Source organism: Acipenser ruthenus, chromosome 29 (genome assembly GCF_902713425.1).
Source record: "Acipenser ruthenus chromosome 29, fAciRut3.2 maternal haplotype, whole genome shotgun sequence".
Lineage (NCBI taxonomy): Eukaryota > Metazoa > Chordata > Actinopteri > Acipenseriformes > Acipenseridae > Acipenser > Acipenser ruthenus.
Window position 1 is genome coordinate 7,174,753 of NC_081217.1, and position 16,012 is coordinate 7,190,764.

Genomic DNA, 16,012 nt, shown 5'->3' on the forward strand with positions numbered 1-16,012 from the left:
TGACCAAGTGGAGAACATTTTTCCCCCAATTTTTGTGATCTTTCCCTGTGTTATCCAGTTTATGGATCCAGGCTTTTAGCATTCTCATGCCTGAACTCTGTACTTAATAATTGACACAATTGATTTCTCTTAGTTTTGTTGTTTCTTGCTGGAGCATGAGGTTTAGTAATGGCTCCCTGGGTTGGGACCAGTTGTAACACGTGTTACAATTGACCCCATACACCATTAGCTGAACTATATTTGGGCACATGAATCATGCACTGAAGGAAACAAAATGTTCATATATCACAATTGTGACTCAGAGTGACATATCTGTCCTTGATAAGACCTATAATTTTAGGGATGTTAAAAGTTTTAAAAGTAGGACAACAACAACAAAAAATGCCTTATGTTTTTGAGTTAACTGAAAACATACATATTTGCTTCATGTGAAAATTGATCTTATTCAATAAGACATTCAATTCTTGAGTTAAATGAAAGGTGTTGTTGTTTATTTAATTATTCTTTGCAGAATGTTAAATCTGACCCCACCCCCCATTACAACTGACCCTGGCCATGGGGTCTATTGTAACATCGGACACCTTACATTTCAAGCTCTCTTGCCACATGTATATCAGCTCCTAAAACAGGATAACTATGGGGATTAGTAGAGGACAGATGTAAGTTGTTTGCATCAAAGTCTAGTCAAACGAACTCAAATCATTTGTGCGTAATGGAGAGAAAGGTAAAAAATGTTACAACTAACCCCGGTCTCCCTTACCTTTAACATTTTATGATTTAAACTTTTTAAAATGATGTCATGTTGGCCATTTTACAGTAATGCCTTTATTATACAAACATTGCTTATCCAAACAGCCCCCGGGTGGTCTGTCATGTTCTGTGCAATGCTTTTCTGGCCCAATTTTTTTTGTCTTGGGTAATGTAAGTTTTACTGTATATATATATATATATATATATATATATATATATATATATATATATATATATATATATATATATACTGGGTGTGTAAAATACATACAGTTAATGATATCTATTATCTATTCCCGTTATTTTCCAGCCTTGGCAGCTCTATCTCTCACTAATACTCAAAGCCTGTCTGATCTGATCTGATCTCTAGGATCTATTTACAGGAGATCTGGCAACATGTGAAACAGCACTGGAAAAACTCTAGTAGAAATGGGGTACAAGAGGGATAACACTTCAGATTAAAGGAAATGAATAGCCGTGTAGTTACATTGGAACGTGTTGTTTTTGCTTTGTTACCTGGACTTGCACATGTGTTTACAACAAGTAACATTTTTAAAGTATTTTAGTTTATTGTATGAAAACATTCAAAGAGACTGTCGAAACCTTTGTTTTGTTGTCAAGCTTGCTAGACAGTTGAAATTACTGATGGATATAGTGTCAAAATGACTATAGTGATTCACTAATTCACACATTTTGTGTTAGGCCATATTGACAGTATATATCATTGACCATGTAAGGATTCAAATACTGTATAGGTGGTCAATAAAAGGGGAAGGCAATGTTTTTGTTCATTAAAAAAATAAACTATTTGAATACCAGAAAGAAGGAATAACTGTCAGCGGTTTTGCAGTCCCTTTTGACCTTTCCAATCCAAGAGATAGGAGATAGTCTCCAGTAACCATGGAAACATAGCTTTGATTCAGTGCACATGGTTCTCAGTGACATCCCACAAACAGCATTTTTGGTTACTTGTTTATTCTTTCAGATTTACAATCCCACCGAAGAAATATCACCATAATATGAAGGACAAGGCAACCGTTTAAGATGATAGAGGCTTTACATTGAAAAACACGTTCAAAAATGGGCTTCCCATTGCATTCAATTCTCACATGATAGAAAAACGGGTGACAGTTGACAACATTTTCCAAAGTTTACCCTCCGTTCATCATCAGAACCCTGACCTTTTTAGATTGCTGGGACACAAGCCAGTCTGTCACTCTCTAAAATAAACATGCATCCTCCTTCTCCAAACTGCAACAGCAGGAGGTTATGAATGTCATTCGTTAGCTCTGCTGCAGGCCCGGAAACAAAACAGCATTGTAAAAGGAACAGGACCTCCTTTTTCACTTTCATCACACAGTAAATACAAATCTAATATTTGCAACTGCATGGATCCACTACACCTTTAAATTACAAATGCTTTCAGAGCAGGATATTATGGAGCCCACAGCACAAGTTGCAAAGATACAACACTAGAGGGCACCACATGATTTTAATATACTTTGGAAAGATGTTAAACCAGCCGAACTACAGGTGTGCCAGAGCTTCTCTGCCAGAAAAAGGTTGGTCAATTCTCTTAATTCTGCAAAATCAGGTATCTCCTTCCAGTGAGATCAGCCTGGAGATTGTAAAGTAAATAACAACAGTATCCATTGCCAGCATGGTCTTCACATCTTCCAAGAACAGATTTTGTATTTGGAGAAATGTTTTCCCAATAAATAGCTTTCATACAGTCATTGACAAAAAAAATAAAAAATAAATACAAATAAAAAATAATAATAATAATAATTGATTGACTAATTGTCCAGCCAATCAGGGCCCTCTCTCTCTCTCTCTCTCTCTCTCTCTCTCTCTCTCTCTCTCTCTCTCTCTCTCTCTTCAGACGTGGTATACTTCTGTACAGAGTTGAATGTGAGTCTAAGTTTATTTTTCAAATCTAAAACATAAACATTTTTGTTTCCTCTCAGAAGAAATCGTCCTGTTTGTGGAAAGCTGCCAGTAATGGCCTGGGTACTAATTTGTTTAAATTGACCTTTTTAAAAACACAGATTTATTTTAGGAACACAAATGGCAGTTGGTGATGATTTGAATACAGCAGATTTGCCAAACCGGTTGCCTGATGTAACTGCCAACAGATAAAGAAATATCAGTGAATAATTATACTAAATGACATGTACAAAATAGATTGAAATGTTTTAGCAATGTATGAGATGTAGGAGAATTACAGGTGTCTTTCCATCATTGTGAAGCAGCACATACACAGTGCAGATGCTGCATTAACAACTTTAAACCACATATAGCTATTGTTGACCAGAAAGAACATTGAAAGCAAAGCCAAACCAGAGCTACACCATATTTGGAAAGCAACCTTTCTACACACAGAATCTTAAAACATAAAGTCATACATAACCTGCACACCACCCCTATGTACCCCTACATGTAAAAGAGAAGACTCCTCATTGTACAATCCAACGATCCACATTCCACAACCGAACAGCGAATGGGTCAGTGTTGCCTGGGCCTGTTGAGTGGGAGTTACAGTATATGACACTATTCACATGAAACTTTTATTTACAACCATTGCAGGACCTTTTAAAAGCTTTTTTGCTCTATGTTATTGCTGTATGCTCTTCTAACGAGGCTATCTGTGTGCTGCACCTTTATGTAATTCTGCAATGAGTACAGAAGCTGCTCCACTGTGCAGCTCTCTTAAGAACGGAGAGAAGTGTTTGAGCTTATACAAGCTTGACATTACTCATTTACAGTATTGACAGCAGCACTTATTATAGAAATACTGTACAGATATAGGACATATCTTGCCGTTGTATGCTGCCGGTCTTTCTCAGTGCCTGTTGGAAGGTGTTTGTTGAGAACTCTTGAATCAGGAGTTGAGAAGCAACAGGATGTCGGAGCTGAAATCCAGAAGGAAGGAAAGGGAGAGCAAAGCTGAACCCTCTCCAGCACAAGGTGAGCTTAATGCCTCTTGACTTTCTGTCATATATTATCAGCGCTTCACCAAAATCAAAATGTACCATTATTTTTCAGCTAGTATTGATTTGTTTGTTAAAAACACACTATAACTCTGGTTGTGCTCTACTCTAGTTTTCAGAGTTTTTCTATAACTAAGCAAATGTATGAAAAAGAACATTTGCAGTATTATAAAGAAAAGGGTATGAACAACTTTAACTCTTCATAACTCTCATTTCACAGAGGATATGTATACTATATACAGTATGGTGAAATATAGACTATTATATTTTTTTATATTATACAAGTTTTGAACTGATTTCAAGACTATACTGTATGTCCAATTGTAAATGCCCTTTTCATTTATTTCCTTGTTCCCAGCAGAGTCAGAATAAATATATTAAAAGCGAGATCACCCAAAGGGGTCTGCATATAGTAGCTGTGCTGGAGGAGGCGTACCCTTTTCCTCTTAAAGCAGGCAATCCGAATAATTTAGAAATGATCCAATATGGTATCTGATTAGTTTGACAAATAAGATTGAGCAAAGGTCTTGTGAAATATGTATTTAAATCTTCTGAAAAGCATCAATATTGTGGTATCAGTTACTGCAGACTTGAATATCTGAACCACTCTCTGTCACTTATATGGATATGTGCTGTGGAGTAATTACAGAAGCTGCCCCGTTTGAGAGGTCAGAAATTAAAATCAAGAGGAGATTTTTCACAACTCATTTAACTGTTTTTAAGCCTGATTCCTTATTTCACCTGGCTTTTTAGTTTCTGCACCCTAGTTACCGTGACAACCACAGCAAGTAAGGGGTTATGGGTAACAGCAAAATCCTGAATAATGGGATGAAAAATGTCAATACCGCTCAATAAAAACAGTACCTAATTCCCTACAATATGATAGGAAAGCTACACACTATTAATACATTTTTCAGACTTAACTGAAGGGGAAAAGCCTGAGGGAGAACCCTGTAATGTGGACCAGGTGGAACTCAAACAGACCATCACGCTTCTCAGTGGGGTTGGCCTGATCATTGGAAGCATCATCGGATCAGGAATCTTCATCGCACCCACAGGGGTGGTGAAGCAGACTGGCTCTCCTGGGGCCTCCCTGATCATCTGGGCGATGTGCGGGCTATACTCCACGATGGGGGCCCTGTGCTACGCAGAGCTGGGCACCACTGTCACCAAGTCAGGGGGAGGACTATGCCTACATTCTGGAGGTGTACGGGGACCTGGCTGCTTTCCTCAAGCTCTGGGTGGAGATGCTCATTATCCGCCCCTCGTCGCAGTACGTCATCTCCCTGATCTTTGCCATGTACATCTTGAAGCCTTTCTTTCCTGTGTGCAATGTACCCGATAGTGCAGCCAAACTCATCGTCTCTGTCTGAGTAAGTCGTTATCTGTAGGGGTCTGTACCTGCTGCAAGTTAAGTATTTTTTTCTTTTGTGGCAGCGTTTAAAAACGCTGTGTTTTTGTGATTGTTTTTTTTTTTTTTACAATACCAATAAAAGTCTAAACGATAAATGTATTAAAAAGTGACATGTCACATTTCTGCAAGGGATATGGCCCTAAGAACTCTCTAGCTATGTTATAATGAAGAAATCTAATATTTAGCATTGTCTTGTTGTCAATAGAGAAATGTCATGTGATTACAGTATAGCACCACTAGTAAAGTTTAGATTTGGGTGCTTTTGTTTAATATTTTAAACAGGGATGACCCCTCATTCTTTTTTGTTTCAATAGAGTTGCTTACACTTGTGAACAGCATCAGCGTGAAAGCTGCAACAAAAGTCCAGGATGTGTTTACTGCAGCGAAGCTCCTCACTCTAGCCATTGTGATTGGCTTTGGCTTCGTACAGATCTCCTGAGATAAACCATTGTTTCACCATGGAACAGACTGATCATGCAATTGAGCCTCACACACTACATCCACTGCAAACTCTGAAGCTGTTTGTATCTCCTCTTTTAACAGTAACATTGAGGTTTCTTCTTTGGGAAAAAAGCAGGAGTCAGTACAAGACTGGAAAATATGGTCCATTGTATTTTACTCTACTTTGATCACAGATGACCTTGTAGTAGTTCTTAAATAAATAACAGACACACCATTGCTATAATTGAAAAGGAGTGACACACACACACACACACACACACATACACCTGTACAGACTAATTTGGGTCTCTCTGAATAGCATGGCGATATACAGATACCTTCTTTATTCTAGTGCTGCCACGGAATAAAAACTGTTTCAAACATCTCTCTCTCTCTCTCTCTCTCTCTCTCTCTCTCTCTCTCTCTCTCTCTCTCTCTCTCTCTCTCTCTCCTCTCCCTCTCTCTCTCTCTCTCTGTGTATCTGATACAGCCCCCCTCTGTTATAATTGCATGTCAGATTCTGTTGATCCGAGCTCCATTAAAACATGAACTTCTGGGCAGCAATCAAAACAGCTGGTTCCCAATGGCACTGTAACAGTTAGTGGTTGAGTGTATTACACAGTAGAGTGGATTAAAGTACCAGCTTACAACAGGAGGGCAATATAATGACAGGGAAGGAGAGCCTGTAGACATGGAAGATACAGGTATGAGAATTACATAGGGGAACCTTGTTCTAGCAATACCATAAAGGGAAGTGGAAGCAGACAAGCTGAGAAGCCCATCAGCCCCACAGTATACCAGATTCCTCCTCAGGATGGATCATTAAGTGAGGAGAACAGCTGTTTAAGGTTCAGCTGTTTTAAAGTTCCAACAGATATCATTTTGCTGTATGGAAGGAAAGAAGCACAGAGAAAGCAATGACAGTTACCAGCTGCGTGAATCAATATGACCACATGAACAGTTTGGTGGTTCTGAGTTTGAAATGACTTTCTTCTCATGACTGTGTCTATCTCACGCAATAATAACTCAATCAATTAAATTGTAACTTTATGAAGACGAGCTCTCTCAGGTTCATATCTGTATGCGTGAACCTTCTCATTTCCATTATATACTCTGCATAGTATGTGTTCAACTTGCAAGCATCCTAATTTGAATACAAATCTACAAGCCTGACTGCTTTCTAATATGTGAGCAGACTTGGTTTAATTGGCAGACCAGTAGCACAGATTTGTAAAGAACAATATTAGCAACAAGGCTTCTGTTCCATGCAATGCTGTCAAACATACATTAGGAAGTAATATAATTGGATGAATTCGTCATTTTAGGTGGAAGACTACAGGGTTTGTAAATGATAATTTGTGGGGGTTAGATAACATATCTATTTGTGCTTTTGTACATAGAGCACTTTATAAATAAGCTACATTTACACTACATCTTATTTGTACTGGTGAAAACATATTTTGTGTATATTACACTGCTTAAATAACTTCCACCTATAGAGATGCATGCAATATATACAAGTGCTAAAAATATAGATACATATAGCAGGATACCGGGGGGAAGAGTCTGTAACTTCTCATTGAAACAAGCCTGCTTGTTCTGTACAGTGGTTGGAATCTGTGTAAGTTACCAAGGTTGCCTTGTCCTGTTGACATCTGTGTTTGGAACACCGAGTCCTGCAGTAGATCTAATAGCTATATTAGATATGCTGCATTCTAGGAGTGAATACAACTGCTACATGACAGCACTGTTTACAATAAATAAATATTATTAAAGCAGAGCATGTTTTGGCACAGCTATCTGCAACACTGATTGCTGTTATTTATAGAAAAGTGCTTTTATCAGCCCATCTAACAGGAAAGTGTTGGATTTCTGAAACATTGGCAGCAGATCCATAAACTGCATATGCACTGATAATAAACCACAGACATGACTGTATTTTGCATATACTGTATAGTATATCTTCTGTTTTTATAAGCAATGCCTGTACCTGCCTCATAGAGGCCACACAGCTTCTCACCTAGGCAAAGTGGAGTCTAATGCCTTCATCAGTGTTCCCACTTAGCCATGTATTTTCAGTCTTTAATTTAAACTAAAACAACTGTTTAATTTTACAAAATTGGAACCAAGCAGCTGAGTAATATAATTCAAGGTCTCTTGAGCAATTTCAAGTTGTTTGTCTCCCATTTTTATTAACACTGAATTTTCCCCTTTCAAATTTTGAAAATACCGTATTCCCATTAGATCTGTACAGCATCACTATTTATTTGAAATATGTATACATTGTAGTTCCTTTTGATCTTGTTAGAAGGTGTGTAATAAATATCAAAGTAGGACAAATGCAAACCTACGTGTCCTTCTTAAAAAATGGTTTTCTTCCTTCACAATTGCAAAGCTAGGTCAAGGATGCTTGATCCCAGGGAACTGTACAAGAGCGGTATGTGATGGTTTTTGCAAGCCCTCCAATAATAATACTAGGCAACACTTTTGTGCAAGAATTTTCTTCTAAGTTCTTTGTTATGCAGTGCTATGATTGCTTTGTGGGAATCAATAGCACCTGACAGATGAAAAAGAGACTCTTTTTATTACACTACAATGTATACTTTACAACTCCCAATTGTTGTGCATGAGTTTTGGGACTTGGTTAAAGTGAGTAAAGTTGTTGCCTTGGCTTATAACATATCTTATTTTCCTGAACTAGCTACCCTCAGCTAAGGTAGCAGGAGATGGTATTAACAAACCGACTCTTACTGTGTCTCTTTCATTATTTGTAGCAGTATGCTCATTGGATAGTTGTACCTGGGTAAAAACACACTCAAATTATTAACCACTACAAGTTAAAAAAAATATATTTAAAAAATAAAACAAAACATGAAGCTAACAGCAGTAGGAAATTACTAGTTCAGTAAGCAGCAGAACAATCGCAGACAAAAATAATGGTGTTTATCAGCATGTCCCATCTATACCTAGAGCATCCAAATCATCTCAGTGCACTTATCAGACGGGTTCCCATAGCAACCGAGCACAGAGCTTGTCAGCAGCAGAGGGCTATGCTGTATCCGTAAGCAGAAAATTGTCAATCAGCAGCTCAGATCCTGTTTTGACTGAATGATATTGTGCAAAATATTAGATTTGGAAATAGAAGAGCATTTACATCAGAAACAATCACAACTGTGCACAGCTATCAGGACATGACAAGGGAGATTGCTTTCTTCTTTGTGCAATTGCACTTTCTTCCCTTAAAGGTTTCCTTTTGTGTTTGTGTGCACGCAGAATCACATTCAAAACACTAGAAAGCCTGATGTTCCAAAGGGTATTTAGTTAAATAAATTACAGGTTGCAGTAGTCGGCTTTAAGAATCGATACCAAGATCTTCTGCGAGACATGGCTTTTCATTCAGAGAAAAGTAAATGTTGTTACATTGTCTGGAATCTGTATGATAAACTCAAGGTCTAACGTCTTGGCTGCAGGAATCCGTTCCAGCACCAGTCGTTTTCTAATGGGCCATATTTTGAATCAAGTGCAAAGGCAAAGGCAATTTTGTCTGAGAAATAAAACAATTGTAACAATATAAAATAGCAAGCCACATCTTAGTTGCATGAAAGTGCAGTTTCAAGCAATTCCTCAATAAAATAAAATGCCATGCTTGGTTTTCATTAACACTTTACTTGACTAGTAACGTTTATTACTGTAAAAAGTCTACTACTAATATGTTAACAGATATTACAGATATTATGGTGCATTTTAATGGTAACTTCATATTTTATCAACTGTAAAAAGTAACTGTTGTCTTTATAATGACTTTCAACAAATTTAAGCTCAGTTCACTGACATTGACTAACCTGTAGCTAACATTTTTAACATGTTGTTTCTTGCTAGTTTTGTAACCTTAACTGGTGTAACATTTTCTAGTGTAAGATAAAATGCATGCAATACAAGGTGGTGTAGCCAACTTTAAGAATCCATGCCTAATGATTGTCAAAAACCCAGTGGCACCACATTCAGAATGGTTCTGTACTTGAGGGCAATACAGCAGCATAGATAGAATGGTCACACATTGCAGTACAAGAGTACCATATCAGTACCTGTGTGAAACATTTCTAATGGCATCCCAATGTTTTTCACCTCTGTAAGAGGATTACCCTCTCAGTTTTTTTCAATGGGTTTCATGCTGTTCTGGTGGAGGCTGCTCAGAGTTCTCTCTCTTTCTTCCTGTAGGAGATGTTCCTTACCTGCAGCTTGATGCGGTGTTTCAAGGCAGCGAAACAGGGGTGGATCACATTGTTCTTGCTCTCTACAGTGGACTGTTTGCCTACGGAGGCTGGTAAACCATTTTAGTTCAGCTAAAAGCAATGACTCCATGCAATCATCTTGAAAGCATTTAGTAAAGGCAGGATTGATGTTTGCTTGTGCTCCAGTCCTGTTGTATCAGAGTAGAATAACGGGATTATATTGGGAATAACCAGCACCTGTTGCAAGTATGGCAAGCTGGATGAACAAAGATTTATATAGATATAGATATTTCAAGATAAAGCAAAATACAATTACTAGTTGACAGAAGAAAACATTGTATACAGTAGGTATGGTTTAACTACCTTTATTAAACTTTGTACTTTTCTTAATTGTTTTTAGGAATTCTTTAAACTATGTAACAGAAGAAATGATCAATCTTGAAAGGTAAATGTTTTTTTTTTTTTCTTTACTGTAAACACAGTGTTCAGTATTGGTTTAACCCTATATTGCCAAATGTTGCTATCAGTCAACGTGCTATTGTTGTCTGAACCTCAGAACTTTTAACACATTCACTGCAGATTGACAATAATGCATCACATTGTCTTGTATTTTATTCTTTTACAGAAACCTGCCCCTGGCTATCATGATTTCCATGCCTGTAGTTACAGGAGTCTATGTACTGACTAACCTGGCTTACTTCACCACTGTTTCTCCCCAGGAGATGATAGAGTCTGAGGCAGTGGCTGTGGTAAGGCTTCAAAAGCACAGAACACAAGTTTCTACATTGTGAAACAAACACCCACACCCAGACGTAAATAGTATGCCTTCTTAAAAGTAAGATGTTTTTAGCCAGGATTAAATAGAAAAGGATGTGTACCCTTACTAAGGACCTTCTGCTTCTGCTTAGTACTAGGTGTAGATCTGTCCGGTGTATCTCCCTACATGGCTCAGGTTAATATGCCTGCTCACTGCCTGCATTAATTGTCTGTATTTATTCCATGCCATCCTTTGGCACTTTCCATTTTCCCCCTATCAGTCAATGGTGACTTCCAAAATCACATGCTGTATTGCACTGTTGTTTTTCCCAATAGTTATTGCAGTCTAGGATACACATGCTAGGACTAGTCTGTTCACACTCTCATGTACCTTTCAAAAGGCTTACTGCTCAGTCCTTATATACTTCCCAGTTGATCATATGATACATCACATTGGTCACCTCCTTGGCGTAATATTACCTTGAGATATGCAAGCTTTATTACTTAATAAAGTGTATACCTGTTTTATTGAGGGAGTTGTAGGCTTGCACGCATCTGCTGAACACAGAAGATGGATGTTAATGAAGGTTTTTGTATCTATTTGCATGTAGGTGTTTGGTCAGTACCATTTGGGGGTGGTCTCGTGGCTCCTTCCAGTCTTTGTGGGCTTGTCTTGCTTTGGTGCTGTAAATGGATCCCTCTTTACATCAGCTCGGTGAGAAAGTGTTAGTATATACTCATATACTCAACTTCAGCTCAACACACTTTATTTAAAGACGGGTTTGGTAATCATGAGACCTTGTCTGTTTATAAAGGTGGAGTTTGGTGTATATTCTTGTGATTCAAAACACATTCTAGCCTTGCCTTCACAGATACGTTTGATAAATACCATCGGAATACATTACGAAAGCAGTTTATTTCCCATTAGCAGTCTACAGCAATGGCGACACAGTGGAATTGGAACAAATATTAGTCTGAATTACCTTGCCAATGAAAGCCATTAAGTAAGGCCAGAAAGAAATACTGCCCATTGTTTTTAGCAGACTGCAGGTCCATCACTTTGCCATTTCCTTCTTGTTATTTTAGGTTTTGACAGCTGATTACTGAAGCAGCACTATTACCATGTATTACAACATATTTTTGTTTTGTGTCATTTTTTTTCGGTAGGTTATTTTTTGCTGGTGGTCGAGAGGGTCACTTGCCTGCTGCATTGGGGCTGGTTCACAAAGACCTCTTCACCCCATTGCCATCACTCATCTTCACTGTAAGCAACACTGTACTGCCTCTGTAAAAAAGCTTATCTAATGCTGTATGTTAAACTAAGAGACCCAAACCAGTGGTATTCAGACAATGTAATACCTTATCATAAGCTTTCCAATGGAAATGCATGTGTTATATGTTTGTAAATCAGTACTTTTATTTTTATCATTACATTGAAACACTCAGGACCCTATTCTGAATCAAATGTCTTTTGCAACTGCTTTAAATACTTTAAATAGATATTGATGCAAAAACTGTCTGTTAGAGTTAAGTTTTACTTTTAGTAAAATTTTGGATCACTTAAGATAGAGAGTAAAGATTAAAAATATGACGCAGCGCTTTCCAACTGCTCTTGACCGTTCTCTTCTGCACTTGTTCTTTCCACAGTGTGTCTTATCAATGCTGTATGCCTGCTCTAAAGACATCTTCTCTGCTATACACTTCTTCAGCTTCTTTAACTGACTCTGCATGGGGATGGCCATCGCTGGAATGTTGTGGCTGCGCTGGAGGGAGCCCACATTGAGACAGCCAATCAAGGTAATGGAAATGCGCTGGCTTATAAAAACTAAAAATGAGTAGCTAAAAAAAGTGCATGAAGGATTTTAAAAACAATAAAAGCTGATTATTAGTTGCAATAACAGCCAATGATAATAAAATGTTATTAAACGTGCAACTAAGACAATATACCTTTTAACACAATGTGTTGTCATAAATATTATGGTAACACTTTAGTTTATAGATCTATTATTTAGTGGTATATATATATATATATATATATATATATATATATATATATATATATATATATATATATATATATATCATGTCATATTATATATATATATATATATATATATATATATATATATATATATATATATTCTATGTTATTATTCTAGTCATGTTTATAGATTATATATCTGTAATGGATATGTAATGGATCTTCTTGCAGTAGCTGAGTTAATAATACTGACATCAGAGTAAGACCTGCACTTACCTTTCGAATGCAGAGCTTGCTCTTTAGTTGTCTTTGGTCTGTGAGGTTATAGGTTCACGTCCAGCCCTTGCCTCTCCATTCTATTCAATGGGCTGAGATGCCAATTCATTACAGATACCTGTAAGTATAGTGTTACTAACATGATATTGTGATAACCTGTTAACAGCAGCTTATTACACACGTATAGACACTTATGGATCATTAGACTAAAGTGTACCAGGGATGTGGTCTGATAACTGCCCTGTTTGTTCTCAGATGAACGTTATGCTCCCTGTGCTATTTTTGCTTGGCTGCATCTTCATGATTGTTGTGTCATTCTGGGCTGCTCCCGTCGAGTGTCTGATTGGAGGAGGGATCATTTTAACTGGGATTCCTTTTTACTTCCTGGGTTACAAGTGGAAGAAACCTCAATCTCTGGAAAAGGCCATCTGTACGTATCAAATTCATTAGGGAAGTGTGTTGTCTTGTAGTAGCGCTGCTTCAAATTTTAAAATCATTTTAAAATAAACGAAGGAGCGATGCAAACCTTATCTTTCCCATGTCACAGCTAAATCTACAATCTTCTGTCAAATGCTGTGTATGTCTGTTCCTGAGGAGAAGACAACAACCGACTAGAGAATATCACACAAAGAAAAATAGACGGAAATTATGTTGAGTGTCTTAAATATTCTGATGAATGACTTCCTTACAAATAAGCCTGTAGTGTGTTATCTGTAGTACTGAATCTGCATTGAATCTGAAATGTGCCTATACTGTAAAAGTATTCATTTTGAAGGCAAGCTATACCTATAACCTATTTCCTAGGATACCTGGAAAACCTTTTCTCCAGCAATACAAGCATACATACATACTTATTTTGTCATAGTCATTTTGTTCTTTCATGCCTTCAGAAGTTGATGTGATTCAGAGCTTCTTTACTGTTTATTATTATTAGTGTTAATTAAAGAGAAACCAAACAAACTACACAGACCCAGTTAACTCTTCTTGGGCCTAAAAGGAATAAGGCCTAAAACCATTCACTTTAGGCTCTTCTTTGCTCTTTTTAGTCTTCAAATCATCATATCTTTCAGTGTCCCAGAAGACTTTTACAAATCAATTAACACGTTATATGTGCTTAATAGATTCTGTTAATAAGCTAAAGCAAGTTCTAATAAACAGCAGTGTAGCATTTTTGACATTCAATCAAATTTACAGTTGGGTAAAATCTCATATACAGAATGCTTGATCTAGACATCCTGTTCTATACACATTTTTAATCTGACAGGCATATTGAGTCACTTGGTAATAAGGTAATATTGAAAATGTTTATACTATAATGACTTGGTCTCATGTTATATGTTCTGGCACTGTACCCGTTTTACTGAACTAAATTGGTGTATTATATTCTAAAGCAGCCATAGCGATCTTGGAGTGCCATCTTGGAACCTATCATTGCTTAGTCCTTGATAGCCTAAATTGGTTACCATGATGTGGCAGGCATGACTTGTTATTGGCTTATGACCGTGGGTCGCTCTGGTAGATTTGCTCTGTATCTACTTTTTATTGCCTTTTATTATGCTTCCTTGGATCAAATCTCAGCTTTAATTAATATATTGTGCTCTAAAACCACATCTGTTATATTATTATTATTATTATTATTATTATTATTATTATTATTATTATTATTATTATTAATTAGTCATTTAGCAGATGCTTTTATCCAAAGTGACTTACAGAGACTAGGGGGTGAGCTGTGCTTCATCAACAACTGCTGCTGCAGAGTCACTTACGACAGGATCTTGGTTTTACGTCTCATCTGAAGGATGTGGTCTGATAACTGTACATTAAGATAATTTAACAAGTGGGATATGCATTACCCAGGCACAAGGTTGGATGACAATGTGTACCAAGTCCCATTCTGTCCCGTTGCTTGTGGGAGGTATTTCATATAGAGAAGAGTGTTGTTACTTTTTGATGACACATTTTGAAGTTTAGTAAAATATTATTTCTCTACAGAACTGGAATAGCACAGCTGTCTTAACTAATTCTTGTTTTTAAGAATTGTCATTTTCTGTGTCTGTCATCACAATTCCACACTGGTGCGGTGTAGTATTTTTTAAACCCACTAGGGGCAGCGTGTTGCAGGGGGACAGGTTAATGATTACACTCAGGTATGCTAGCTGTACTCCAGGATGTGATGACTGAAAGAGAAAAGTGCACACGACACAATTCGAACTAAAATAATTCATGAATTGCTCTTTCAGGGAAGAACAGCTTATATGCAACAGTTCATAAAACAACCTGATTTTAAAAAAGATCTGTAAAAGCCTAATATAAATATCATAGGCTTAGCGATGGGTCTTTGCAAACTGCGCTTGAAATAACAGTTACTCCAGGCGACACTTCTACTGCCTGGGTCTTCACAGCTGAAGTGAGTGTTAAGCCGCAATTTTACAGCTTGCTAGACCTCTCCCGTAGCTTTTCAATACATTTCAGCAGGGACTTGAACTGTTCACTGAGCTATGTAGGAATGGTATATAAGCACATGCTGCACAGCCAAGTGGATGCAGTTGTTTTACAGCCCTATGCTACGCTTCAGGTGTTTGGCACCACCAAGAAGTGTAGAAGCTGCGGAGGAGACTGTGGAGGGTCACGCCATCTAAAGCTCTTAACAGTGCTCACTTCTGTACCTTTTTTTTTCCAAAGTCATCCAAAATTCATTGCTCTTTTCTTTTTTCTCTCAAGCGCAGATGTCACTGTCCGAATCACTCTTAACAAAAAAGCTCCCACTGGGTGGCATCAGTTCTGTACATAAGGCTCAGCATACACCTTTCCTTTCTACTGCTTTCAAGCTGCATTTCAGCTTGAGATTTCATCTGTTCTCACGCCTCCTAGTCTGCAATATCAGCCTGCTCTGCAAAACCTGAAAATAAACAGCGAACAAGATAATGCAGCTGAGCAAATCGCTATCGCTACAGAGCAAGGCTATTGTAGTGCAGTAGCAAGCTGGGAATGTGGGTGAAGGGTCCTTGTTTCTGACATGCCTGGGATTGAACCTTGACATGCTTTCAAAGGGTCCAGCCTGTTATCTTTACTTAAGAAAGCAAAGGGGGAAATACACATTGGACCTGACCACCAGAACCTGTATGTGATATCTGAAACACTCGCAAGGAGAACAAAGGGCTGTTATCAC

The 16,012-nt window shown here is 37.6% G+C and overlaps 1 pseudogene; it reads left to right on the top strand.

The window, feature by feature from the left end:
- The first annotated feature begins 3,447 nt into the window (after positions 1 to 3,447).
- Positions 3,448 to 13,727, top strand: LOC117425873 (large neutral amino acids transporter small subunit 1-like; annotated as a pseudogene).
- The last annotated feature ends 2,285 nt before the right edge of the window (positions 13,728 to 16,012 follow it).